At 39.9% G+C, this 27,883-nt stretch overlaps 1 protein-coding gene across 1 annotated transcript in view; it reads left to right on the top strand.

Annotated features, from left to right (window-relative positions):
* LOC128692416 (kin of IRRE-like protein 1) overlaps positions 1–27,883 on the top strand; it is a 210,038-nt gene that overhangs the window by 31,164 nt on the left and 150,991 nt on the right. The gene's annotated exons all lie outside the window — the stretch shown is intronic.

Here is a 27,883-nt window from a genome sequence, read left to right as displayed (position 1 = left end):
TGATGCTTTTGAGAAGGGTACAGCCAGAGTATAGTTACTCTTTGATGCCCAACTAGTTTTGCAAAAGCTCTCTCCTCACTGTCAGTATTGGCCTTGTACATAACACCACCACCACTTACGTCTCTCAGGTGCTGAAGGCTCTGCTAGACTTGTGGCTCGTAAAGAGCTTCGCAACGTCAACTGCTGATCAGGTACAAGATATGGTCTAGTGTTGTTAGCTTCTTTGCTGTCTTTCATGATTTACCATGGGGTTCTTCATAGAGAGTTTGGCATCAAATTTCACCCATAGGATATCCAAGTCATTCCAAGGTTCCTCTCTCTCTCTCTCTCTCTCTCTCTCTCTCTCTCTCTCTCTCTCTCTCTCTCTCTCTCTCTCTCTCTCTCTCTCTCTCTCTCTCTTTTACACAGGGTTTGACAAGGTTAAGGATCCCTAGCTTTATTGAGAAGCTATTTACAGGTTAATGATTCCCAACTTCATTGGCAAGCTAAGGGCTGTTACCTACATCAGCTCATTTGAAAGCATTTTTATTGTTATGAGACATATAAGTAGGGAACAGGATGAAGTTGGAGCCATCTGTTGGCCAGCATTTTCATTTGATCAACTGACTTTATCTCGTTGACATCATTATGCTCTACAAATGTGTTCCATACTCGAGTCATCCTGGGTATATAGGATCTCAGATGGAGTGAATTTCTGGAGAAGGGTACAGCCAGAGTGAAGTTGCTGCTTTCTGCCCGTCTTGTGGCATAAAAGCTTGTTTCACGCTGTCCTCGAAGTGGATCCAAGTGTGGTACTTTGACAATATTGGCCTCGTACATAACAGTAAGGCCACCCACATCCCTCCTATGTTGAAGGCTCTGCTGAAATGACAGATCTATCCAGGATGGGTCCAGGCGAGAGATGAGACATCTTGCTCTGTTCTCTACTCTGTCAAGCAGTCGCAGATGAGAGGGGGGCAGGCAAACCAAGAAAGTGGAGCATACTCAAGGTGCTAGCGTACTTGTGCCTCGTACAGAATCTTGCAACCCCTTCTGTCAAGTAGATGCGAGATACGGCGAAGTGCTGTAAGCTTCCTGGCTGCCTTGATTGCAAGATTTACAACATGGTTCTTCATGGTTAGTTTGGAGTCAAATTTCACCCCAAGGATATCAATTTCTTCTCCAGGTGCCAACACCCTCCCATTCATCCTTACTACTGCACCAGCATTACCATCATGGTGCCTAGAGACGATCATCATTTGCGTTTTCTCAGGTGCAAATGTTACTTGCCATCTATTTCCCCAAGCTGATATAGCTCTCAGTTGGTGATTGATGTAGCTTAGAGCAGCTGGCAATTCTTCTCTTGGATAAGTGAATGTCAGTGTGCAGTCGTTTGCATATGCATGTGATTCTGGGATGAGATGAAGAAGGTCGTTGAAGTAGACATTCCATAACAATGGTCCCAGCACGCTTCCTTGTGGAACACTTGCCCCAATAGGATGTCTTGCTGATTCCGTTCCATTGAGAACTACACTTAGAGATCTACCATGAAGGTAATCACTGAGGAGACATAGCGTAGAGCCTGCAATTCCCAGTGCTTGAAGTTTTGCTAAGAGACCCTGGTGCCACACCCGGTCGAAAGCGCCAGCAATGTCCAGTGCCACCACACAGCTGACTTTGGATTCATCCAGTGACTGGTGCCACTTAGTGGAGAGGTTTAACAACAGATCAGCATTAGAGTAACCTTTCCTGAAGCCATATTGACGATCATAAAGTAGTGCGTGATAGTCAAAAAACTGTCATTTCTCTCTCTCTCTCTCTCTCTCTCTCTCTCTCTCTCTCTCTCTCTCTTTCTCTCTCTCTCTCTCTCTCTCTCTCTCTCTCTCTCTCTCTCTCTCTCTCTCTCTCTGTAATGTTATGCAATAGCGAGCAAGCGATAAGATGCAAAACAACCCTTCATTCAACTCCCCCGTGTTTGTTTTGCTATACATTATATATATATATATATATATATATATATATATATATATATATATATATATATATATATATATATATATATATACATACTATTATATTCACACACCCACCCACACCATTTGTCTTCAACACGATTAAGGCTGAGAGTTCAAACAATTAGTTTGCAAGCTTCCAGCTATTATACTGCCTCAGTTCACTTCAAAGCTTCGCACTATTAATAACTCTATTATAGTCGATTTTTAAGGTGAAGACTTTATTTTAATAATAATAAATGCATTTAGGACATAGGGTGAAGTTGGGGTAATTTGTCAAAGAAGCTTTCTTTTGGCTAGCTAACTTAGTTTTTCAGATGTGTCTCTGTTTTTTGCATTATGTGATCGATGCAGGTTTAGCAGTTCCAAATTAACATTTTTATTCCAATAAATGGGAGCCAGTCTGGGAATGAAGGATCGCCAGTTGAGTTATTCCATTAAGTAACGGAATTGAAACTACTGACGCCTGACCGACGTGTGGTATAATAGCTTTCGTCAATCTATTTTAAGTCACACCAAGTTCTCAAAATATTTTGAGAACTCTGGATATTTCTCTCTCTCTCTCTCTCTCTCCATAATACGACATTCTTCAATGTTGAAAGTTCTGTGGAACTGACAGATCCATCCAGGCTACGTAAGGATCTTGATCAGTCGGTTTGTATGGTGCACTAATTTCTCTACGAGATGGAGTTGGCATAAACGATTGGATATCCTAGAGAGGTATGTACATTAAAGGCAAGAGCTATTGTGTTTAAGCAGCCCTTGGTATCCTCTGGGTTCTAGTATATATAATGTGCGCTTTAATGATCTACGTCTTAGCATTGAGACACACTTCAGTCATCATATTTATTGCTGGGTCATATTCCATTATATGAAATTCGGTGCTGAGTTGTATAATTCTTCATTTATTCCCGCACCAGCTCCAACATTATTATACTGACTGTTTATGATGTCACTGGTTTTATTTTAGAGCCAAACAAAGCCTAAATGACGTGAAAATTGGTGAATGAAATCCAGTATGACAGAATATAAATCTATATCACTTCATTAGATAGATTCAGTTGATATTTCATTTATAAGTGACAGGTACCACAAATTGTAGAGTCGTTCATTATCGAGTGCAACGTAATGTAGAATTTATCAAGTTATTAATGCCATGTTTATGGGTACATTCAGTAACTGGTGCCTCATAGTGATGTTCATTTAGTTGCTGGTGCCACTTAAAGTAATTTATGTTATGACTGGTGCCACATTGCACAGTGTTTGATACAAAATAGTGCAGATAATCATTTTGACTGTCATACAGTGTAGAGGTTACTGTAGTGAAAGATGCCACGTAGTGAAGATGATTATTCATTAGCTAGTGACATTTACAGAGGTTCATATAAGAATTAGGAACTGCCTGTCTGCCTACATACCCACTCACCCACCTACCTACCAACCTACCAACCCATCTACCTCCCTACCCACCCACCTACCTCCCTACCCACCCACCTACCTCCCTACCCACCCACCTACCTCCCTACCCACCCACCTACTTCTTTACCTACCTACCTCTTTACCTACCTACCTACCTACACACACACACACACACACACACACACACACACACACACACACACACACACACACACACACACACACGAGAGAAAGGATAATCCAATTAAAGTCCTGTTAAACAAAAGTATTGGTGTCACACAATACATTTCTTTATCAGAACAATAAAATATAAAAATAATACCTTAAGGTAAATAAGACAGATATACAAGCATTAATAAGAAAAAAAATGCTTTAATGAAGTAAAACATAAACTGCCCTAGTATTTTTGGGCACCTCGAAATAAACTGGAAATTTATTTTTTGTCATACTCTGTTAGACTTGGTTAGTCTAATTAATATTAGTCTGTTTCTGCATAATTAACCCAATATCGAAATGAATAATTGTCTGGCTTATATATGACAATGGTGAGTGCATGGCTTCAGCACGAGCGTGCATTTCCTCACGATCTGTAAAATATTCAGTTGGCAGCATGCACTCAAAGATTGATGTGAAATAGTTGAAAAGTTTATCCATTGGTTGGTGTCACATAGAGGGATTCATTCAATATTTGATACCATACAGTGGGACTGATGGTGCCATATATTTGAAGGGCTCATCCAGTGGCTGGTGCCACTGTGTAGTGAGGTTCGTCAGGAAACTGATTCCTCTTAGTAGAGTGGTTCAGTAGATAAGTTACAGATCAGTATTTAACGAAACTACATTTTCCTTGAAGGTATCTCAAATCTTTTACTAATAGCGCACAACACTAGTTTTCTAAAGAATGACTTTGGTTTTTTCTTTACTGAACTAGAATTTCATTAGCCATTTCTAAAAATAAGTATTTTATAGTGTTATTACTAAATGGTTATAAGATAATTTTTAAAGAGGTGGACCGGTAAGCCAGTGGAAGGCCTCGGTCAGATGACCAAGAGCTCCAACGGCGTTTCATCGTATGACTAAGACCCGCGTCAGGAAACACTTGTCCTGTTTCCTGGCGAACCTTACCTAACCTAACCTATTTAAAGTGTTAGCTGGTATAGATGAGTGAGAGCTAATGTGTTTGGAATAGGTGAGAAGCGGTGATATTTGGAACAGGTGAGTGAAAGGTGGTTCGGTTTGGAATAGGCGAGTGAGTGGTAGTGCTTCTTGGTATAGGTGAGAGGTGATGCTGTTTCGAATAGGAGAGATGTAGTGCTATTTTGAATAGGTGAGTGAGAGGTGGTGCCAGCTGATCTATGTGAGTGAGAGGTGGTGCATAGATCAACTTGCACACCCTCTCACTCACATAGATCAACTTGCACCACCTCTTACTCATATACTGATGTAAGAGGGTGTGCAAGTTGATCTATGTGAGTGAGAGGTAGTGCCAGCTGATCTATGTTAATGAGAGGTGGTGCAAGTTGATCTATGGGAGTGAGAGGTGGTGCAAGTTGATTTGAGTAGGTGAAAGGTTATGCTAGTTGCTCTAGATGAATAAAGTGTGGTGTTACTTAGTATGTATGAATGATATATGAATATAATTGGTCATAGTGAGCGGGATGTGGTGCTAGTTGGTACGAGTGAGAGATGGTGCTAGTAGGTCTAGGTGAGCGAAAGGTGGTGCTAGTTGATCTAGGTGAGTGAATAGATAATGGTCAGAGAGTGAGAGGTTGTGTTAGCTGGTCTTCACACCCACAGCTGTGTTTACTATTATTTTCAGGCGGAGGTACTGAATAAGCAGCAGTAACACAGCACCTGGAGAACGGGACGGTATCTTTAATTCTTTATTTCATGAGCTCTTCACCAGCATCTCAAGGCCCCTTGGGAAGGGTTTAGAGCTGCAATTTTTTCTGTGTCCAGGGAAATATGAAGATGAACTTTATACTCTGCGTTACATCTGACAAACTTTTCAGCAGTTCTTGCAACGTACTATAAAAATATGTTATCTTTTAAAAGCTGTTAGCCTACCTCAGCTCATTTCCTATTTGAGGTATACTACCAGTCCCCAGGATGCCACTTAAAGGAGATGGATAACTCCAAGGTACCTATTTTCTGCTAGGTGAACATGTAACGGGGCGGAACTGGTGGTAAAATATTTTCTCATATGTCTCCACCCACCCAGTATTGACATCTTGGAAGCGTATTGGGCAGTAGAAGGGATTGCTAATTTTTTAATACTGATGGCCATTGTGCCAACCTGCCGTTTTATAGATTTAATAGCGTCCTCGTATAAATATCCCTGTCACCCATTTACTAGGAGCCTGCCTTTCTCTTTGTCTCTGTCTCTGTCTCTGTTTCTCTCTTTCTCTCTTCCTTTTTATCTTTCTTTTTCTATTTTCCTCTCTTTTCTCAGTTTCTTTTTTCTCTCTCTTTCTCATTTTTTCCTCTCTTTTTTTACACAGAGTCATACAGGGTTAAAATAAGAGTCCTTATCTTAATTTGCAAACTATGAATTGTTATCTACCTCAGTTCATTTGAGAGCCTCTTCATTTTCACGAGACCTGCAAATAGGGAGCTGGGTGAAGTTGGAGCCAGGTGTGGACCAGCGATTTCGTTCGGTCAGTTGACTTTATTTCACTGTTGTTTTTATGTTGTATGAATATGATCGAGATTCGAGTTATACTAGGGATGAATAATCTCAGATAAAATGATGTTCTTTAGATGGATACAGCCAAAGTGTAGTTGCTGTTTGCCGCCACTCTCTCTCTCTCTCTCTCTCTCTCTCTCTCTCTCTCTCTCTCTCTCTCTCTCTCTCTCTCTCTCTCTCTCTCTCTCACATAGGGTTTAACAAGGTTAAGGATCCCTAGCTTTATTGAGAAGCTATTTACAGGTTAATGATTCCTAACTTTATTGGCAAGCTAAGAGCTGTTACCTACATCAGCTCATTTGAAAGCATTTTTATTGATATGAGACATACAAGTAGGGAACAGGATGAAGTTGGAGCCATCTGTGGGCCAGCATTTTCATTTGATCAACTGACTTTATCTCGTTGGCATCATTATGCCAACGAGATAAAGAATGTGTTCCAGACTCGAGTCATCCTGGGTATATATGATCTCAGATGGAGTGATGTTCTGGAGATGGGTACAGCCAGAGTGAAGTTGTTGCTTTCTGCCCGTCTTGTGGCATAAAAGCTTGTTTCACGCTGTCCTCGAAGTGGATCCAAGTGTGGTACTTTGACAATATTGGCCTTGTACATAACAGTAAGGCCACCCACATCCCTCCTGTGGTGAAGGCTCTGCTGAAATGACAGAGCTATCCAGGATTGGTCCAGGCGAGAGATGAGACGTCTTCCTCTGTTCTCTACTCTGTCAAGTAGTCGCAGATGAGAGGGAGGGCAGGCAAACCAAGAAAGTGGAGCATACTCAAGGTGTGAGCGTACTTGTGCCTCGTACAGAATCTTGCAACCCCTACTGTCAAGCAGATGCGAGATACGGCGAAGTGCTGCAAGCTTCCTGGCTGCCTTGTTTGCAAGATTCACAACATGGTTCTTCATAGTTAGTTTGGAGTCAAATTTCACCCCAAGGATATCAACTTCTTCTCCAGGTGCCAACACCCTCCCATTCATCCTTACTACTGCAGCAGCATTATCATCATAGTGCCTAGAGACTATCATTTGCGTTCTCTCAGGTGCAAATGTTACATGCCATCTATTTTCCCAAGCTGATATAGCTCTTAGCTGGTGATTGATGTAGCTTAGAGCAGCTCGCATTTCTTCTCTTGGATAAGTGAAGTCATCTGCATATGCATGGGATTCTGGGATGAGATGAAGAAGATCATTGAAGTAGACATTCCATAACAATGGTCCCAGCCCGCTTCCTTGTGGAACACTTGCCCCAATAGAATGTCTTGCTGATTCCTTTCCACTGAGAACAACCCTTAGAGATCTACCATGAAGGTAATCACTGAGGAGACATTGCGTAAAGCTTGCAATTCCCAGTGCTTGAAGTTTTGCTAAGAGGCCCTGGTGCCACACCCGGTCGAGAGCACCAGCAATGTCCAATGCTACCACACAGCTGACTTTGGATTCATCCAGTGACTGGTGCCACTTAGTGGAGAGGTTTACCAACAGATCAGCATTAGAGTAACGTTTCCTGAAGCCATATTGACGGTCACAAAGCAGTGAGTGGTAGTCAAAAATCTCTGTCATTTGTCTCAAGGATCTTACCAGTGATTGACAGGAGTGACACTGGTCTGTAGTTGCTGATTTCTGCTCTGCTCTTCTTTTTGTGAACAGGGACTACATTTGCCTCTTTCCACAGAGAGGGCCATTTACACTGTACTAGGCAGTGCTGAAAGATGCGAGTTAGAGGTGCTGATAGCTGGTCTGCACATCTCAGCAATCTTGGACTCAGCTTGTCTGGGCCCACAGCCTTTTCTTGGTCAAGTGATTTAAGAAGGAAATGCACCTCCTCCTGCCTTATTGTCACCACTGACAGTTTTGACACAGTTCTTGCAGCTAGCCAAGGAGGGTCCCTGGATAGATCAGGAACTTGCATTTTGGTAGCAAAGTGTTCGGCAAAGAGGTCCGCCTTCTCTTGACTACTAGTAGAGGTGGTCCCATCCTGTCGATTTAGAGGTGGAATGAGTTCATCAGGCAGATAACCTTGTCTGTCCTTGACCAGGGACCACCAGGTTTTGGAGCCTACCCTACCTGTTGCTAGCTTTCTTTTTGTGTCCACCTCCCATTTAGCAATGGCCCACTTTTGAATGTCACCCATATGCCTACAGACTTGCCTATGCAAGTTCTTGTTATAGGTGGTAGGATGTCTCTTATACCTTCGCCATGCTTTGTACTTAGCAGTAGCAGCCTCTCTACAACGAAAGCCAAACCAAGGCTGATCTGTAGGCTTCGTCACATATTGCCGGTGAGGAATGTGTTCTTGTAGATTAAAGATGTGTCCAGTGAAGGTTTTTACTTGGTTGTCAACATCCCCTTGGAGAAGAGCATTCCAATCGGTGGTGGCGAGCTCAGAGCAAAGGGCTGGCCAATTACCTCTTTCCCATAGCCAGGTTGTGCGTGTGGACTCCTCACCTCGTTCTGTTGGGATCATAAGTGTCGTAAAAACAGCTTTGTGGTTAGATGATCCAACGTAGCCGAGGGGTTGACAAGTGACTATGCCTTCTGCCAGATCACTCACTACTGGGTCAAGGGAGGAGCCAGAGATGTGAATAGGGAAATCAACAAAGTTTCTCATGTCAAATACTGCGAAAATGTCATCAAAGTCCCTCTGTATAAGGTGTTGGTTGAGGTCACCAACAATTATGATATATTGACAGTTGTGTTGTAGCAAAAGGGAGTCCATATTTTCCAATAGGAAGTTGATGGGAGTCTGCATGTTGCCACTGAGGTCTGTACATTGCACATGCTAGTACAAAGGTACTAGTGTTTATGCAGAGCTTGAAGAACATCATTTCCAGATGAGTAGGGATGGCAACATCAATGTGCTGGGCATGAACACTTTTAGAGAAGCACACAGCAACGCCTCCTTCTTGCCCTTGCCTGTCTCTTCTCATCCATGAGGTGTAGCTAGCAATTCTTGCAAAATTTTCTGGAGTCCTGTCGTCCAAAAATGTTTCAACAACAGCTCTAGCTCGCTCTCTCTCTCTCTCTCTCTCTCTCTCTCTCTCTCCCCAAGCATTCCCTTTCTCTCTTTAATTTTTCATTCATTTTCTCTGATTCTCTTATTCTATTTTCTCTTTCCTTCATCTCACTCTCTCCCTCAATCACTCCATTCCTCCCTCTCCATCCCTCCCCCACCCACTCCATCCCTCCCACCACTCACTTCCCTCCCTCCTTCCACCCGCCCACTTCCCTCCCTCCCTCCACCCTCTTCCCTCCCTCCCACCCACCCACTTCCCTAACTTTCCTCCCTCCCTCCCTCCACTCACTTCCTTCCCTCCCGACTTTCGCTTCACTCACATTAATTTATTTTATTAATAGTTTTATAAAATCTCATAAAGAAGCACTTCCTGATACTCTAACTGGCACACACAAATACACAGAATAGCTTAACCATCTGAATAAATAAATATTAGGAACTTTAGTATATGGCAGTTAATGCTTTGGTAATTCCGCATATGTAATTTTATGACATTACCCAATTGTGTTTACTGCTCTGTTTTTTTGACTCTTGGGCCCACTTAGTAAATTTCACTGACGTATTATGGTTCCATCATACCTACTCTTAAACAAATGTACAAAGTAAATTTCGTTCCTCCTTTTTTTCTAGATTCATCTAGGTAACTAGCTTACATCTCTGTTCTCATGGCATAGTTATATACCCTTGTTAATCTTCTAGTTCCCCGAGAGCATTATATACCAAAACGTGGTCACATTTTTTTTCTGCTGTCCTCCACCATCAAGTTCCTTTTTTTGAAAGTGAATATCAACCTACGTAAGCTTAGCTCAGGCTGTTGGGCTCGCTTACCTTCCAATATGCTTATCTGACTTACTCTGAAAGTAGTTACTTCTCACTTGTCATAGCTTTTGCTCCTCATTTAAAGGTATCAGCGAAGTTGGTAGTGAGTCAGGGCTCTTTCTAGTTTCTTCTAGTTTTGACATGTTGCACTCCATGCTGGAACTATATACCTCATGACCATTCTTATGTAAATGATGAATATTCCTCAGAAAGAATATTAGGTATCTCCGAAGAAGGACTTTTAAATGGCTACCATTACTTTTTTCCTATTTTTTCTTCCTCTTTTCATTTTTCTTTCACTTGCCTCGAGAAGGCATTATCCGATATGCTTTTTCTTTGAATATTTTCAAAGTCTGGGTACGGAAACTACAAATAGTTTCTTTGAACAATTTGTTTGTGCAAGTTAAGGCTCGTATAACTTAAAAAAAATCAACGGCATTGCTTCAAACGTTAAAAAAATGTCTCCTAATTCAACAATAGTGCAAAGTTAAATTAAAAGAGTTGATGCAGATTTGATTATTTTATGTAAAATAGTGTGAAATTTTTATTGCCTTTTAATCTAGTTAAATAAGTTTTTCCTTCATTTCAGTGGGTTTAATATTTAATAAATGATGCATCTTACTGCTAGGATAATATTGTACTTATTAAGTTTGGTTTGTGTACAGGCAAATTTGGCAATGTAAAAAAAATATTAAAAAAAAAAAAATGATAACGTCTGTGCCATAACTTAGAGTGCCTCTTATGGTCGGCTTAAAATTTTCACCAGTGTTGTTCTTTGCTGAACGTAAGGTTCACACTGTTATTGGGTAAATTTAATCTTGCCCAGTTAGGACATTTAGTCTACGTAAGTTTAGCATCAGTAGGTTAATATTTGAAATTTTGTTGAAAATGTTGAGAAATTTGGAATGGAATCGAATAAATTACTGGAGAACATCTTTTCTTATCGGTTTAAAACTTTCAGTGATTGTTTGTTTAATTAAAAGAAAGCTTTGGCGATCACTTTCAACTATGCAAGTTCAATGTGCCTATTTTATTGTATAATTTTGTTTTTCATGTAATAAATAGAAAATGTTGGCTGCTTCTGATCGGCTTCAAATCTTAAAGGTTCGTGTGTCCTAAGCGGAACAAATTTTTGCATTGATTTTGGGCTGAGTTGGTACCGATTTAAAATAAAATTCAAACATTCAAATTGGATACACAAATAACCCGCACATAAAAGAGAGAAGCTTACGACGACGTTTCGGTCCGACTTGGACCATTTACAAAGTCGGACCAGAACGTCATCGTAAGCTTATCTCTTTTATGTGCGGGTTATTTGTGTATCGTTCCAGTCACGGTATTGTGCCTTTTTTTTTGTTATTCAAATTGGGTTTTCTTAAAACAATAAAAATAAAATATATTTTCTTTCAAGAGTGGTGAAAATCTAAATTAAATATAAATGAGAAAAGAAAGCTGTAAGACACTATAATTTTGTTTTTTTTGTGGCATTTTTAGCTTAACGAGGATAGGCTTTCCAGTTTCCAGAACATTCTCAGCAAAACTGATTTATGGATTTATGTGCATGTGTGGGAGCTCTATGCACACTGTTACACAGGTCATTCCACTTCAAAATTTTATGGCTCGTGTTTAGTAGCTGAAGCTTTATGTTGCGTGAGTGCCTGCGGAGATTTGCCGGTTGAAGAATATACACAAGGACGGTTGGTAACTTATATTGACAGTCTTGTGAGGGGAAGCCCAGGCCTATCTGTCTCGCCTATGCCTAGTCTGGAACTGAGAGGCGGGAGTTAGTTAGTTTAATATGTTTATTATGCATCCCATACCCATCCTGTGGGTGGTAGTCAAAAGATTACAGAGGTACATAATTGGTCCAGGGACTGGACTCCAAAGTTTTGATAGCTGAGCAAGTTACAGAGGTAACGAACTCACAATTTACGAAGGTAATGAACTCACAATTTACAAAGGTAATGAACTCACAATTTACAAAGGTAATGAACTCACAATTTACAAAGGTAATGAACTCACAATTTACAAAGGTAATGAACTCCAGGTAGGTCTGGTCACAAGCAAGCTCTCCCATGCGCCGCTGCGTGACGTCACAGCTAGCCACTGAGCCTAACTGGACAGGGAGCCTATATATAATACCGCTGGTTGCTATCTATATATACTACACAAGCAATACAGGTAATCAGTGACACTACTAACATTTATGAAGAGTTAATGCAGTGTCGAGGTGCTGCCGAGGGGCTCCTCAATTAATGTAATGGACTGATTCTTCCCTTACTGGGATAGTCTGAATGTCTCCCATTGCGGTGGCGCTATATTACCCCTACTTGTTTGGCACTTTCCCTGAATAAAATAAAACATGAACGATTGGCATCAAAAAGGTAAAATACCACGACTGGAAAAATACACAACCTGTCTGACTTTGTAAACGGTCCAAGTCGGACCGAAACGTCGTCATCAGCTTCTCTCTCATATGTGTGGATTTGTGGATTTGTGTATTGTGTCAGTGGCATCCGTCCTTGAAAGGCTGATGAAAGTGGATGAAACATTTCATGGCTTTAGGCTCTGTAGGTGCACATTTTGTTGTATTATATGTAATAACTGGAGAATCTCTTCTGAGATGTGAATAAGTCGCAGTGCTGGGTTTTGTTTGGTTATCATAGTTTAAATCCATATAATGCACTTTTATATTTCTATAACGTAAGTGTAATCTAGAGACCATTAAAAAAATATGTAATTAAATCGTGTATGAAACTTAATTATTTTCTAAATTGCTTAAACAATGGTCAGTTCTACGAAGAAAAGAGGTTGGATAGCTCTAGGAGTGTGAAAGTCCCGATTTTCTATTTCTTATAGAAGAAATTTGGAAAACTTAAATACTTCTTTTCATGTTAATTAATTGATTAAGATATTGATGTTGTTGGTATCATTGAAATGACACCAACGACATCCATTTAGGCTATTTTTATTATTGAAACATTTTGGATATTAGTCGCAGTAATATTAAAAGATCAATAATGGAAGGAAAAGGGGGAATGTAAACGTATAAATTCAAAGACTCTGGGTTAAAATAATGGTTAAATGCGAAAAGTGGGTTGTATTAAGTGTTTATGTATCTGGGGAGAGAGACGCACCTTCCACACCCACCACCTGAAGCTGAATTTGAGAAAGACTTGCCCAGCATGGGCCAGTAGGTGTGTTGCTAAGTGGGATTAAGAAGTTATCTGGCAAGAGGTTCACCTATTATAAATGTCATTGTCCTGGTTGAAATTTTTGGATATACAGATGAGTGATAATTCCAAGATCCTGCGTCTCTGGGTGTCTTCTTTGGCGATAATCTCAGGGATTCTTGCTAAACACCTTTCTAAACTCTTGGGCACACTCTGTACAGCACATCTTCAACACCTGATCTCATTCGCCTCAGAAACAAGGAACTCTCTAACCTAGATGTGATATTCCTATTTACTAAGGTACCCACAGGTTTCTGTCTCGAAAATTATATTTAGCAATAGAGTTTTGGACTACCCATGGGTTTCCCCACTTAGTGCTGTACTGGCGAACCTAGACATGGAACATCTAGAAGCCGAGCGGTTTTCCTCAATCATTCCCTCTTCAGTCACCTGGCTCCCTTATATTGACGACATTCTCATCATGATTCCCATACGCTTCTACTCTCCTACTGTCTGACATAGGGTAAACCAGGTCGAGACTTCAATCCAGTTGTCGCTGGAAGAAGTCGGTGATTCTCTTTCTTTCTTTGATGTTCTTCTCTGCAAAGCAAACCACGAGCTTCGTTTTAAAGTCTACCAAAACCAACCGACTAACACGATTTTCTCCACTTCCACTCTCACCAAAATACCAAAACTAAATGTGGAGTGATCATAAATTTCTTCATGTCCCCCGAATCTGAAGTACTAAATTCATTGAGGACGAATGCCTCATCACTTTATTAAAGATTGCAGAAACCGTGTATACAGCATCTTCAGCTCATCCAGACATGAAATCACCAAAAGAAGATATATAGTCTTTCCTACAATATCCGTTGCCAAACACGTCTCAAACATTTTTTCCAATACCACATTCAAGTAATCACCAGTAAGGGACAACACAAGGTTCAAGCCTCTGCAGGAGTATACATTATCACTTGCAATGATTACAGCAAATTGTACGTGGGCGATACATCCAGAGATTTCCAAACAAATGTTTCGCATCAACAATACCCCAGCAGAATAGACAACTTGAGGAATGCCTGTGTTTTACACCAAAACTCCCACAACCATTTAATTAACTAAAGAGAGACAATGCTCATCATCAGGGAAGACGACACCCTGAGACGCAGGAGCTCAAAAATTGTCACTCACCTATATATTCAAAAATTTCAACCTGAGCAACAGCTTCTACAACAAAGCTGAACTCCTTGCCAGGAAACTTCATCGTTATCCTACATATCAACAAACCTAATGGCCCATGCCGGGCAGATCTTTCTCAAATCCAGCCTCTTCTCAGCAATCAGCTTCAACATTGCTCACCTGAACCTTCGTCACTATGCTCCCTATATATATGCACATACTCTCTGTTCAGGTAGATATGTAGTCAATATAGGATTGCATTATACTGCATTGGTGTCTACTTCTCCATCGTGTGGGTATTTTATACTGTTTATCTTCATCGGGTCACAATATTGATGGGGAGAAAGCCACTAAACTTTATCTGGTGATGAGTAGAGTAACGGGGCTCCTGACTTAATGACCCGCAAGTATGGGTAATTAGTCCTAGCCCCCTGCTACTTCACTTATCATAAGAAGTTCAGTGCCAGCCCTCTCCCCTTTAACGTAAACTTGTGACATTGAGTTGCCCTATATAAACCCGGAGATCGAAATAGACACTTTCTGCACTGTATTTTTGTCTCCATGTGGGCTTCCCCAATTCTTGATAATTTATCTTCAGTGATATACTCGTAATAATCCATAATACAATCTTCTAAAATTCAATTGTTCTAAATATTTATCCATTTTTTTATCTCTATTCATCCGCGATTCCTTATCTCTACATACCTAACTCTTTCCATGAATTCTTCTCTCTCACTGGCTATCTCCTGCGATATATTTCACACGTAAATACCTATTTCCCGCTATAACTTTCAGTCTCACTTGTTATCTCCGATGACATATTTCACTCTGACGCTTTTGTGTACACTCTTTTTATCAAGCTACCAGTAGTCTCCCTCAGCAATGAATACATTACTTGGCAAACTCTCGACTTTTGTTATAGCACATATATTATTTCGACCATTATATAGGCTGTCTAGTAAAACGGGACATAGCTTTATTTATATACATGTGTGCAACCTTCAGGTCAGCTTTTCTTCAACGATAATTGTGTGTGTGTGTGTGTGTCTGTGTCTGTGTCTGTGTCTGTGTCTGTGTCTGTGTCTGTGTCTGTGTCTGTGTCTGTGTCTGTGTCTGTGTCTGTCTGTCTGTGTCTGTGTCTGTCTGTGTCTGTCTGTCTGTCTGTCTGTCTGTCGGTCTGGTATACATCATCATACACACCACGTAATTCTCAAATACTTCCATTTCCAAACCACAGAAAAAACAGCTCTTAGGAGGGAGATAAAGATTTTGTCACTGGATTTATTTTTTTTTTTTTACATTTCACATTACTGTCTTTAATTCTAAAGATCAATGTCTTCTACACATTTATGGCCCTTTGAAATATTAATGTCAATGAATATTGGTCTATATATGATGTGGAATTAGGAATATGCAATCTGGAGATAATCTGGAGCATACAAAACGGTTCTAGGGGAGTAAATCTTCCGCACATTTAACAGGTGAGTGAAACTGTAATAACAAAGCTACGTTTACAACCTGAAAAGTTGATACTTGACTAAAGAAGTTCGCGATTCGATTCTAACTGAATACTGGAAGAATGTGACACATGCCTAATATTTTTCATATACGGGGATTTGCACTCGACTAATGTGCAGGAAAAAAGTCGACAGGAGCGTATTTTTCAGGACATACTTATTAATCCTTACGTTACTACCTCTCCAGTTTCTCATATTTTTTGAAGATTTCTGTATGAGATCGAGGTATACAGTATTTTTTTTTTTCATTTTAGCTCTTGTACCATACAGGAAATATTAAATTGTGCTTAAATGGATATTCCATTTGAAAAGCAAGTAATTTTTCTATTCACTACTTAGTAATAGCTACAATACCAATAACATAATATTGGATTACAATGACAACTATATTAGTAGGTATCAGATGTTTTACTGTCAAATAGCGAAAAAAATGGCAGGGATATTTATGAAAAATTGCTAAAATGTTGACTAGAATAATGATGAATTGGATAGACGAAGATATATTGTGGAATTAAACAAGCAGTATTAAAGAATTGTGGCTTTGGAACAGGTAGGTACAAGGGGGGAAGAAAAATGTTCTGTGCAGTGATTAGTAAAAATATTACAGATATAAAAACATTACTAATTCTAAACTGAGGCGTCTTACATGGATAACTAGCAAGATAAATGTATGTAAAAATATGCGAGACTTAGGTGAGAGTTTTGATGAAGATAAGAGACTTTTAAAACATAAATAATTTACTAGGATTACAAAAAAATAATGTGGTATATATGTCAGATATGAATTAGAGAGTTAAAGAAGATGCAGCAGGCATTTTTAACAGTTATTAAATGTAGATTATGAAGTGAAGTCAGAGATTTAATTCTGTTTATAAGACATATACAGTGTGTACGAAGAATTTGTAACTCAAAAGTAGCGGAATTGCATGTGCATATCGACGACTATACTGACGTAGGAATATAATGCTAGAAAGAACTGTGAGAGTAGCACCAGTTGGAGTTCAACTGGATTATATAGAGGTCTCGACACAACACAGGCTTCATCAGATCAATTGCTTATGACACCTGGTCATGAACTGGGAATTACCTTGAGGGAAACAATTTGTATCCGGACTGCAACAGACAAGTGAAGTAGTAGCAACACACACAGCAAGAGGCATTCTTGAGCTTCCCCAGCTCTCGGGCTTCGGCTCAAAGCTGGGGTATGGCTCCGAAAGATCCTGTAGTGCTTGTTGTCATTGCACCTCCTGACATCGTCTGCTGCTATGCAGCTGCCTCAACCTTCGAACCCAGTGTAGGCGGGGGTTGGGGCAGCTCAAGGTGCCTAGCTTTTCCCTCCGAGCCCCTTGGGAGCGGGGACTGAGGCTGGGCCTGTGGACAACTGGTCCTAGACGATGAGGAAGTACTTGTACCTCCTCCCATGGCAGACATCGATTTGAAACACTCCCACGAGAGGGAGCCAAGGCCGGGCCACCTCCTGGAAAAGGCCCGGGCCGGGCGATTATACCGGCAAATCTACAACAACAACTGAAAAAAGTATATGTTTCTCATGTATTCAGAAACGATGATAAAAAAAGCTAGCGTCACCAACTACAGTCATATTTGCGTGAAATAAATTCCAGGTAAACAAATGAGAAAAACATTAATATTGTAAAATGTTTGGGAAATTACAACTTAATAACCAGAAAAAAAAACAGGAATTTCATAATAAATACAATCTAGCATACACATGAGGTTTCAACAATTTTATATTCACACTTTGAGATGAAAAATCTCCTAACCTATATACAATTCTTTGATTTCCATAGATATGCCAAGATTAACAATCAAAGATTTTTCCACAAAATATTGCCGCAAGAAACAAGAGACAAACAGAAGATAAACTTCAGAATTTAATCTCTACCTTGCTCACTAACAGGAAGCAACGAGTAACATTGAAAAGGAAAGTGTCTAAATAGCTGGATGAAACGAGGAAAGTGTCGAAATAGTTGGATGAAACGAGGAAAGTGTCGAAATAGTTGGATGAAACGAGGAAAGTTCATCAGGGGCTAGTCCTCGGTTCAAAGCTTCTCTCAATTTACATAAGTTCTCTCGAAATGAGACAATCGCAATAGTAAGAGGCGTTTAAAATGAGTTTGTGTGTTTTACGATGCCAACAATAACAGACTGATTGATCAGGGCTAAATTTCCCTCAGACGTGGCCTGTATATTAATTTTAATACATAATGATATTAAAATTATATAATTCCGCGTAAAGCAATAAAGTTGTAACAGTTTTACTTGTTCTAGGAGCCAAAATGATAAACTAAATTATTACATAAAATATTAATTATTATTTATAGTTTATTGTATGCAACTAATGAGTGGTCATGAAACCTGGATCTATAATGCAGTCATTTACTAATTTAAAGAATGATATGAATATGTTTGAAATACATATAAATAAATACATAAAATAAACTTTGGCAATACGTAAGTGGAATGCCATTAAAAACCAAGATTTAGTTATAACATGAATGTTATTTAATAACATAATCAAAATAACCATAATTTTAATTTATTCTGTAATCTATAACAATATATTTTATCTATAAAATCCATCGATCCAGTTACTTTTATTCCCGCAAGAAGATTTGGAGAGAAATGCTCACAAGGACATGTATGTGAATTGGCAATGCCCAATACCAAACTACCTTGAGGCAGACGAACCTGTTACACATTAAACCTTGTAATGCATAACAGGTATGTAAATGCACAGCAGTTTGTACAAACACAAAGCTCGGCAGTATACAACTGCAAAATAATACACTTCCAAACTATCCACTATGTTATGAGGAATATATTACTTTTTTTATATTGAGAGTATATCTTGTACAGACAGACATAATACATATATATAGCATAACACTGTTGAGAACAATAAGTACATATATAATTATCACACACACACACACACACACACACGTTGTTGGACACAGGAGAAGAAACCCGTCACAGACAAAACAAAAAAGAAAGACCATTAAGCACACTATACATCACTCAAGCCACCTATCAGTATACATAAGAAAAACACTGGAAATTATCACACCATACTCATGTAGGTGTAAGTACAAAAAACATCACACATATATATTATTGTAAAAAGAAACGCACATTCCTAATAAATACCCCTTTCTTGGGAGTAAGTCATACAGAAGTATCTGTATCCGCCTGAGGTACACACACCTCCGCCTGAGGTACACACACCTCCGCAAAATACACTCACCGCAATTACTAAATTATCATATTGTTGTACACATACATTAATGTATCATCATGTAAAGTAAAGGCTAACAAACAAAATCAAGTTCACATCACAGGCTTCCATAACCTAATAGGAACACAAGTAAAAACTACTCTATCACAACCTATTCACCGCACAAAAGTCAATGTGCAAAACAAAGGTGTATACAAGAGACACTAGCAAGTTGTAAATTCAATCTTTCCGGCACTCCTTACCCCCCCTCTTCCCCCCCACTTGGGCAACCGCCCACTTTCTCTCGTCATACACATGACCCTGTCACACACTCTTCTAGCCGTACATAAGCATACAACCTGTCACAGCGCGACAGTATCACAATCACTACGAACCTCACCCAAGCATCCTTACAGCATACATGCGTACATTACCTCTATAAAAATTTATACCTCCATCCTCTTAATATAGGTGTGATGGTAAGCGACCAAGCATGTGCAAGGCTATATATACATAGAGTGATGCAGTCATCATCCCGTGAGACACGTACGCAAAAGTATAAACCGAAAATCCCCACAACCAAACTGGATCGCACTTTTATTCCAGCTGTCATCACACTTACATCCTAACCCCAACCAACCACACTGAACCATCCCTCGTTTACGTCTAAGCCATACGCACATACCCCACACACACACACACACACACACACACACACACACACACACACACACACACACACACACACACACACACACACACACACACACACACACACACACACACACACACGCAGACACGCACACACCAGACGGCGAGCCCATTGGAACCCCGGATGACATTCTCAATCCTTGCCCCAGCCATGACAACCCCCCCCCCCACTACAAAGCAAGTAAGATCCCAACAATTAAACCACGATAACCTGCGGGAAGGCTCCCTCCCACGGCGATCCATATATTTCCCTATTCCTGCAAACTGTCCTATAGAAAGTAGCTGCCATTGCCCGTTTCCTCGCAACGCAATCCCCATTCCCACGCATACCCCACGACACGTACACAAAGTCTACCATTAAATATGCCAATGCTCGTTGTGTACTCTCTGGCACCCCTCCCACATCCAAAACGAGCGCTCTCAGCACCGGTATGCCCCCCCCCCCTCCCTTTCGCCTCACTATCCTACTCATCCAGTCCCGAACATTCCCCAAACATTCGCAAAAATACACCGCATGATATGCCGCATCCTCTCCACCACACACCCACTCTCCTCCACTACTCGCCTCGCCCGTAGAACCGCTCCTGATGGCAAAATGCCATGCAGGAAACGGAACATAACCTCCTGCACCCGAGGTCTGAGCTTCAACTAACGAAAACGACACCAAATATCTCCCCATCAATACATGGGGTACATTCCCTCCACCGGCACCACCACCCGGCTCCCAATCAATCTCGCCAACACCCCACGCGGGTCTTGCCAGGCTGACGTAGGACCATGAGGGTAAGCAGCAGCACCTCACATTCCCTCAACTCTGCACCCACATACCACCTCTTCACTCCCTCATACAGAAGCTTTAACCACCCCCCACACACCCCGACTCGTACATACTCCCTTCGTAAGTAAACACATTTTACCCAACGCCGCAGATCCAAAAACCCTAAACCCCCCTGACGTTCCGGCAGCGTTACCACCTGCCTCCTCAGCCAATCACACCCGGAACACCCTCTTTAAGATCCTCGTAATTCCTTGCCCCGTTATGGGGTAAACTGCCGCCACGTGCCAAACCTTACTGTATAGTAACGTGTTTACCACGATGGCCCTCTGCAACAATGTCAAATGTTACGGTCGCAAACTCCCCAATCTATGCTGCACCCGTTCCACAATACGCTCGGAGTTCAACTCTCTCGACCGCACTTGATCCTCCATAAACACTTTTCCACATATTTTTAAGCTATCCACCACCCTCCACTCCACACCAGCATCCCAATCTCCCTGCCAGTTCCAATTTCCCAGCCTTAATAAGCATGATTTCTCCACATTAACCCTCATCCCCGTAGCCTTCCCAAACGAACGAATGACCTCTCCCACCTCTCTCAAACTCTTCCCCTCCCGCACGAGTACCATCGTGTCGTCGACGTATCCTACGATCCCTGGCCCACACCCGACCTTCCCTGTCCCCCCCCCTCCCCCACAGATACGTGCCTCAATGAATTTGTAAAATGGGTCCTGAACACAGGCTAACAGGATTTGAGAAAGTGGACATCCTTGCCGGAGGCCCCGCTTCCCCTATGCGACCTTTGATTTGCACACGCACCCGCGCCCTGTAAAATAATACACTTCCAAACTATCCACTATGTAATGAGGAATATATTATTAGAACAACACAAGTCTCTAGCCGAGGGAAAGTGAACCAATGGAAACAAAGATTACTATAGTACTTAAAGGATTTAGAATGTTAGAACCGGCTAGTGTTAGAAACTAACTTGAATAAGAACTAGTTTAAAAAAGTAAACGACAGGTAGTATATACAGACGACATAGTAGTAGTATCGTGACATAGAAACCAAAGGCAGTAAATACACTCAGCTCTGACAGTGCCAGATATACAATATTAATGAACTAGCCTACTGCAGAAGTACATATAGCCGTGACAGAGCCAGGAGATAAATAGATTAGTAAAGAATACGACATTCTAGGAATACATGAACCCAACAGGTAATTCCTAGTACTAAACACATTATAATATCTGTAATTTACTCAGTACATTCAACAAACAGTCCGCAAGTAATGAAACATAGCGGACCTGATGCCGCTAAATAAGTTCCATTTAATAATAAAAGTATTTTCCCCAGGTGATTAAACACTTTTACACTACTATACAATAGTGAGCCTCACAAATTCCAAAACTTATTTTCAGCTCCTATGGCAGGGAACAGACGGGTGATGCATATCTTACCCAGGTGAGAGGCTGGAGTGGTCTATTCTGACACAGTCAGTAGGCAACATAAAGAAGACTACAACCAAATGCAAAATTGCGTAATGATCACCTGACCATTTTTCTAAGGTAATAAATATACTGTACTTAAGTATATACCGTACTTATAATCTATTTTGTACTCACTTTATACTCATATTGTCCAAATATGAAAACAGATGAATAAATAATAAAATAAAACTGTAACAGAAGAGAGGATGAGTGACAAGTAAGCATCGTTCAGTTGTCAAGATATCCTCTCGTGTCAAATTTTTGGTATAATATAAATAAAGCAGATTTTTAAATGAAGCACTCAAGGCCAGATGATCTAAAGATTTGCAAGTGTAGTAGGAAAGAGTCTGTGGTCTGCTGTGATGACCTTGAAATAGGAATTCTGATGACAGAGTTGTGTGTTGTGTTAGTACTGGAAATTTTAAACGTATTAACAATAATATTTAAAATCCTAATAATTGTAATATGTGTATTTTTTGTTTCCCCCTAACAATCAACAACTGCAGAATGAAGCAGTCTAGTCAGTAGTATCAAACAACAATTAGCAATGTCTGCTGGAACTCGTTCCACCATATCTGCAAAATTTTCGAGAAGTACTGTCTTTGTCGTACTTACGTGACTGGGAGAGTGCGCCTTTGATGATGCCTACTAACTGCTGTTCTCCAATGTTTGAAGACTTTGACCGTCTGTCTTCTTGTTGTGCTGCAGGTGATTAACATAACTAAATACTATTTTTTTTATATTTTATTTAGAATACAGTATACACAAATAACCCGCACATAAAAGAGAGAAGCTTACGACGACGTTTCGGTCCGACTTGGACCATTTAGAAAGTCACAAGTCGTAAGCTTCTCTCTTTTATGTGCGGGTTATTTGTGTATCATTCCAGTCACGGTATTGTGCCCTTTTTTTTGTTAAATACAGTATACATTATACATGGAAGCAAACATGTCACTAAACCAATCGACATGGAACAACAAAATTAAAGTACAATATACGTATACACAATCCAAAAAGAAAAAGGAACACTTCACACAAGTGTACCAACAACATATCCAGATAATCTACTTCAGCACACTTAAACATCTTATGCCAAGTTTTATATATAAAACAATTCTTAAAGGTAAAAGCCTCACCACATACCATTAAAACCTATACCCCCCCCCCAGCAAAGGTACATTTATAAAGTCATACATATGTGCTCTGGAAGTAAAAAGGTACCTCCCCCCCCTCATCAAATACCAACAAAACAATAACATACTATAAGAGCGCAGGATACTACTTGCTCTAAGTAACAATTATGAAAACTTTGCCTAGCATACAAGGATAATATACTCTATATCTCAACACGGGTGCAATCCACCCAAGACTTCTTCATACACTATATACCCTATAGCAGTATTAATACATAATATACACCGCTACTTGAACTCATATGCATACCTGCTCCAACAAAGTCATCTAAAATTGTGTATTTACACAAAATCAATATACATTTTTATATTACCTTACAGATACTCTTACATGTGACTTGAAACATTAAAATAGCAAAGGGAAACCAACAGCGTGTACTTAAAATATATAACACTACCCTGCACATAGTGTCACACGACATGTACTATATAATCTTAACCAGGCCGCTGAAACATTATGTTAGGTCTTATGTGCCAAAATACAATCTCACATATTAAATACTGCACCACGTTGCCCATTACAGCTATTTACACTTCCGAACTAAATACTAATTATGGCTTGGTCCCTAAAGACTCTCACATGTCCCGGATCCTTACTCAGGACCTGCCGTCGCCGAAAGAAATAGATGTATTCCATAGGGTTTTATAAACATGTTACTAATGTACAGAAGTGCACTGAATAATGATAACCCTTATCAGGGTGATATCCTGTAGATATCTAGGCTCTACATCCATTACCAAGGTAAATATTTCAGTTCACTTGTTCACTGGGTAAGTGGGACTAGAAACGAGGGTGATACATAACATTATGGCATATTGACATGCTCTTAGGCTTAATGACTATACCTTAGCCCTTACACTGACACCACTGTATCCTGATGATTCTGCCTCGCCTTATACAACAGTACTGACTGCAGTTTGCCTAAATGATAAAAGGAAGGAACGGGAACTTTACTTTCACCCCAAGTGTCAAGTATACTAGACGTCAGGCGGATGCTTGAAGTGTAAAGGTTCTTTGAGAAGCGGATAATTAACATTTAAGCTCTGTTGGCTAGTAAGAGCTGTTACAGCGCTTGAATGTCACTGAATAGTTACAACAAACACTTAATATTGTCAGAATGTGTTTGAATAAACGCAAGAAACCAAGTTCATTGGTGGCCTCTGGTTTAAGTCGAAGGAAAGCCACGAAAATTGCATAAATGTTTCTTACGTTTAATTAGCTCAATATCCCAGAGCACACGCCTGGAGCACACGATAATTAGACGACCTGACGTCTTTCTTCGTTCACAGAGGGAGCTATTAATTAATCTGCCTTCATTCTGCTCACAACACAGAACACTTACATCTTGTCACTCTGGGCTCACAAGCATGACTGCCTGCCTGGCAGTTCGAAAACTGGCATGCCCTGAGTGTCACTGTCCAGGGTATTGTTGCCAGTACGTTACTGACAGAGCAAGAGCAATTTGTCAATTTCAGTGGGATAGAATGTTAATCACTCCAACTTTCATAATACTCAACAGTGGTCTAAGGCTTAGTAAACAACTCAGTCTCAAGTCTTTTCTAGCAGTGTATACATGGGGTAAAAGGTGGCAACAGGCAGACAGCTTTGATCTTGGCTCAAGGCATGTTAGGAGAGGCATTATCGAGCTCCTCTCTTCCCCACTTGGCAGAGAGGGAAGCAATCATTATATGTATTTCATCGAATTCATACTCTCTTGCTCCCATAAACACTGCATAGAGACAGAACTTCTCGAATATTCTGCAGATATAGCGGAACAAGTTCGGCCACATTCGTGGAGAAATGGGCTTTCTGGTAAAATAATCCGATCACTCGGAATACTTCTGGTCTCAAAACTCATCTATTGGATGGTTTAGGCACACCCAGAGAGCTAGTTCTCATTGTGGACACTCGATAGTGTTGAACAATCATCCGATACCCATGTTTCTCAACATCTCATTATCCCTCCAGCTGTTAATAAGGGTTTGTTACCTAAATTAGCTTAAACTGTCAGACAGCATGCTGTAATATGTGATCATTACAACACACAATGTACATTAAATTGAACATTTGCCACTAAACACTTTACTATGCATGTCAGTGTCACATAAAAGTGGCTTATTTAACTCTAAAAAAAAAGTGACTTTATAATTGGCGTGACTAATAGCCATTCACTAACATGCTCAATTTTGTCATAAATCACTTTTGAGGTTTTCATTATGAGAAGATTGACAACATAAGCCCTTCAACAAGTAGAATTCTTACTCAAGGTTAGAAACTACGCCATTGAGGGTTATGGAAGTTCTCCGAGCAGGATGCTGGGGATGGGTTGAACTTGTTTCCATTAGTTTTGTTTCTCTGAGAAATTTCTTCTTAGCAATCTCCACCGCGTCCACGAAAACCTCTACACATGCCACTACCACCACCATCACTACTTCCAGTCCACCAATATTACCACCACTATCACTACTTCCTATCTACCTGTACTCAAAGTTCTCCCCCATTTACTAGAATCAAGAGACTATTATCCGACAACAAATTGAGTCAAACTACTTACCCTAACCCCCACCTCTCTCTCTCTCTCTCTCTCTCTCTCTCTCTCTCTCTCTCTCTCTCTCTCTCTCTCTCTCTCTCTCTCTCTCTCTCTCTCTCTCTCTCGGACTATTGTTCCATTTCCTCTAGCAGAAGACAGGGAGGATATAGACCAAGTTTCTTCACAACTCTGGATTAATTCTTTCACCATTTCCAAAAATATTACTTCAATACTTCCACTTCGTACTGTCTCTTCAACGGGGTTAATTAATTTTTAATACATCCACAGTGGACTTTACCTGTCTGTTCTTACTCATCTTCCTCAAAAGCCTAGTTATCTCTTTAATCATAAGAGGAAACAGATTTACGGGTAATATTTTACCATGAGGATAGTACAGAGTTAAAAAGTATTCCGAATAAAGCATACTTTATTAGATAGGGTTACCTGGAGGTTATTCCGGGGATCAACGCCCCCGCGGCCCGGTCCATGACCAGGTCCATGACCATGACCATGACCAGTTGTGTTACATAAGTGGGTGTATTTCTTTAATAGTTGCTGTTGCATTCGAGCTGTTTTTTTAGTAACAATGTATGCTAGTAAAAAAAAAAGTGTTTTAGAATTGGATGAATTTTAGTAACTCAAATGTACTTTTTTGAGCTATACGAGAAACAATTACCATTACTATTACCAGGTAATGTTTAGTTTAGTATCTTTGTAGTAAAACTGCGTGTTATTTTTTTGCAAATTTTTGTGATTTTAAGTAAAGATGGGGGGGGAGAGATACTTAAAGTTGGGGTTTAATAAAAGAGAAAATTACAATATAATGATATATTTTTAATGATGTAGGGAGGGTGATGCGTTTAGTAAATGGTGTTTTATTAATATAATTCATTCACAGTAAACGGAAGTGTTCCGAGAGGTGTTATATGGTGGCATTTTTATTTCTCGCCATGTCTAACAGAATTTTGTGAATCTAACTTCACACACTCCAGTCGTAAGTGTTTCATTATGCGTCGATATCTTGTAGAAGTTTTTCCTTTGATTATTTGGGTACTCTAGTGTTTCCAGTAGACTTTTCACCTTCGGCATATTTGAGCAGAATATAAAAGTATATTATGAGGGGAGGAAATAGGAATTTAAATAAGTTTAATATTTTTGTAATGGAAGCCGTGTTTTATTAGAAGCAAGACGTACATTATAGCATCGTCTCTTCTCATAATACAACTCCCGATACTCATAACGCGGTTCCATGAACTCACAAAATAGTTCATATACTCATATCATAGCACCTCTATATATTCCTAACATAGGGCCATACATTCATTATACGGTTCCAAATATTCATAACGTAGCTGCACTCACTTATAATAGCTCCATAACGTAGCTACATATATTCACATCACAGCTACATATACTTTGTTTGAAAGACACGTAAGTTAGTATTTAGATATTAACACAATCTTTATTAAAGTCTTAATATTCGTATATATGTTTTTCTCACTTGTCCTTTGACGAGGCTACGTACACTCACAACATTGCTCCACATATTCACTACGCAGCTTCACAACAACACAGCAATATACTCAAGAGGTATGAAGACAAAGGACAGGGAAACTGATCTGAACCTAATGACTTTGGAGGACAGAAAAAAAAACAGGGATGTGATAACAACACAAAATATTCAGAGGAATTGAGAGGATAGAGAGGGCGATGAATCACAGAGATGTTAGGAAGTATTAGTTCATTCTCAGGGTATTCAGCACGTGGAATTACTTTGACCAAGACATATTGGAGAAAGTTTCCATACGTAGTTTCAGGCGTAAGCACGATAGGGTTCACGAGGCTTGAAGAGAGTGAATGTGGCAAGCGGAAAGTTGAATATTAAGACTCAGTCCCAACAACCACATATGGGTAAGTTCTACACAGCTCCAAACACTCACAGCACAGCTAAATATTCTCACAACACAGTTACATACACTCAAAATCTCTGAATTTAATGTAAATGTTTAAGGTTGTAATTATTTCAAATAATTCCAGATATAATAAATAATGTTAGGGATGGGGGAAAAAAGGACTGAAATGGGAAATGCAGAATAGGTTATCTCTTCTTAATAAACTTGTGCATTCCATATAATAATCATAAAA

The sequence above is a fragment of the Cherax quadricarinatus genome, chromosome 53 (assembly GCF_038502225.1).
Source record: "Cherax quadricarinatus isolate ZL_2023a chromosome 53, ASM3850222v1, whole genome shotgun sequence".
Taxonomy (NCBI): domain Eukaryota; kingdom Metazoa; phylum Arthropoda; class Malacostraca; order Decapoda; family Parastacidae; genus Cherax; species Cherax quadricarinatus.
This window is presented reverse-complemented; position numbering and strand designations above follow the sequence as displayed.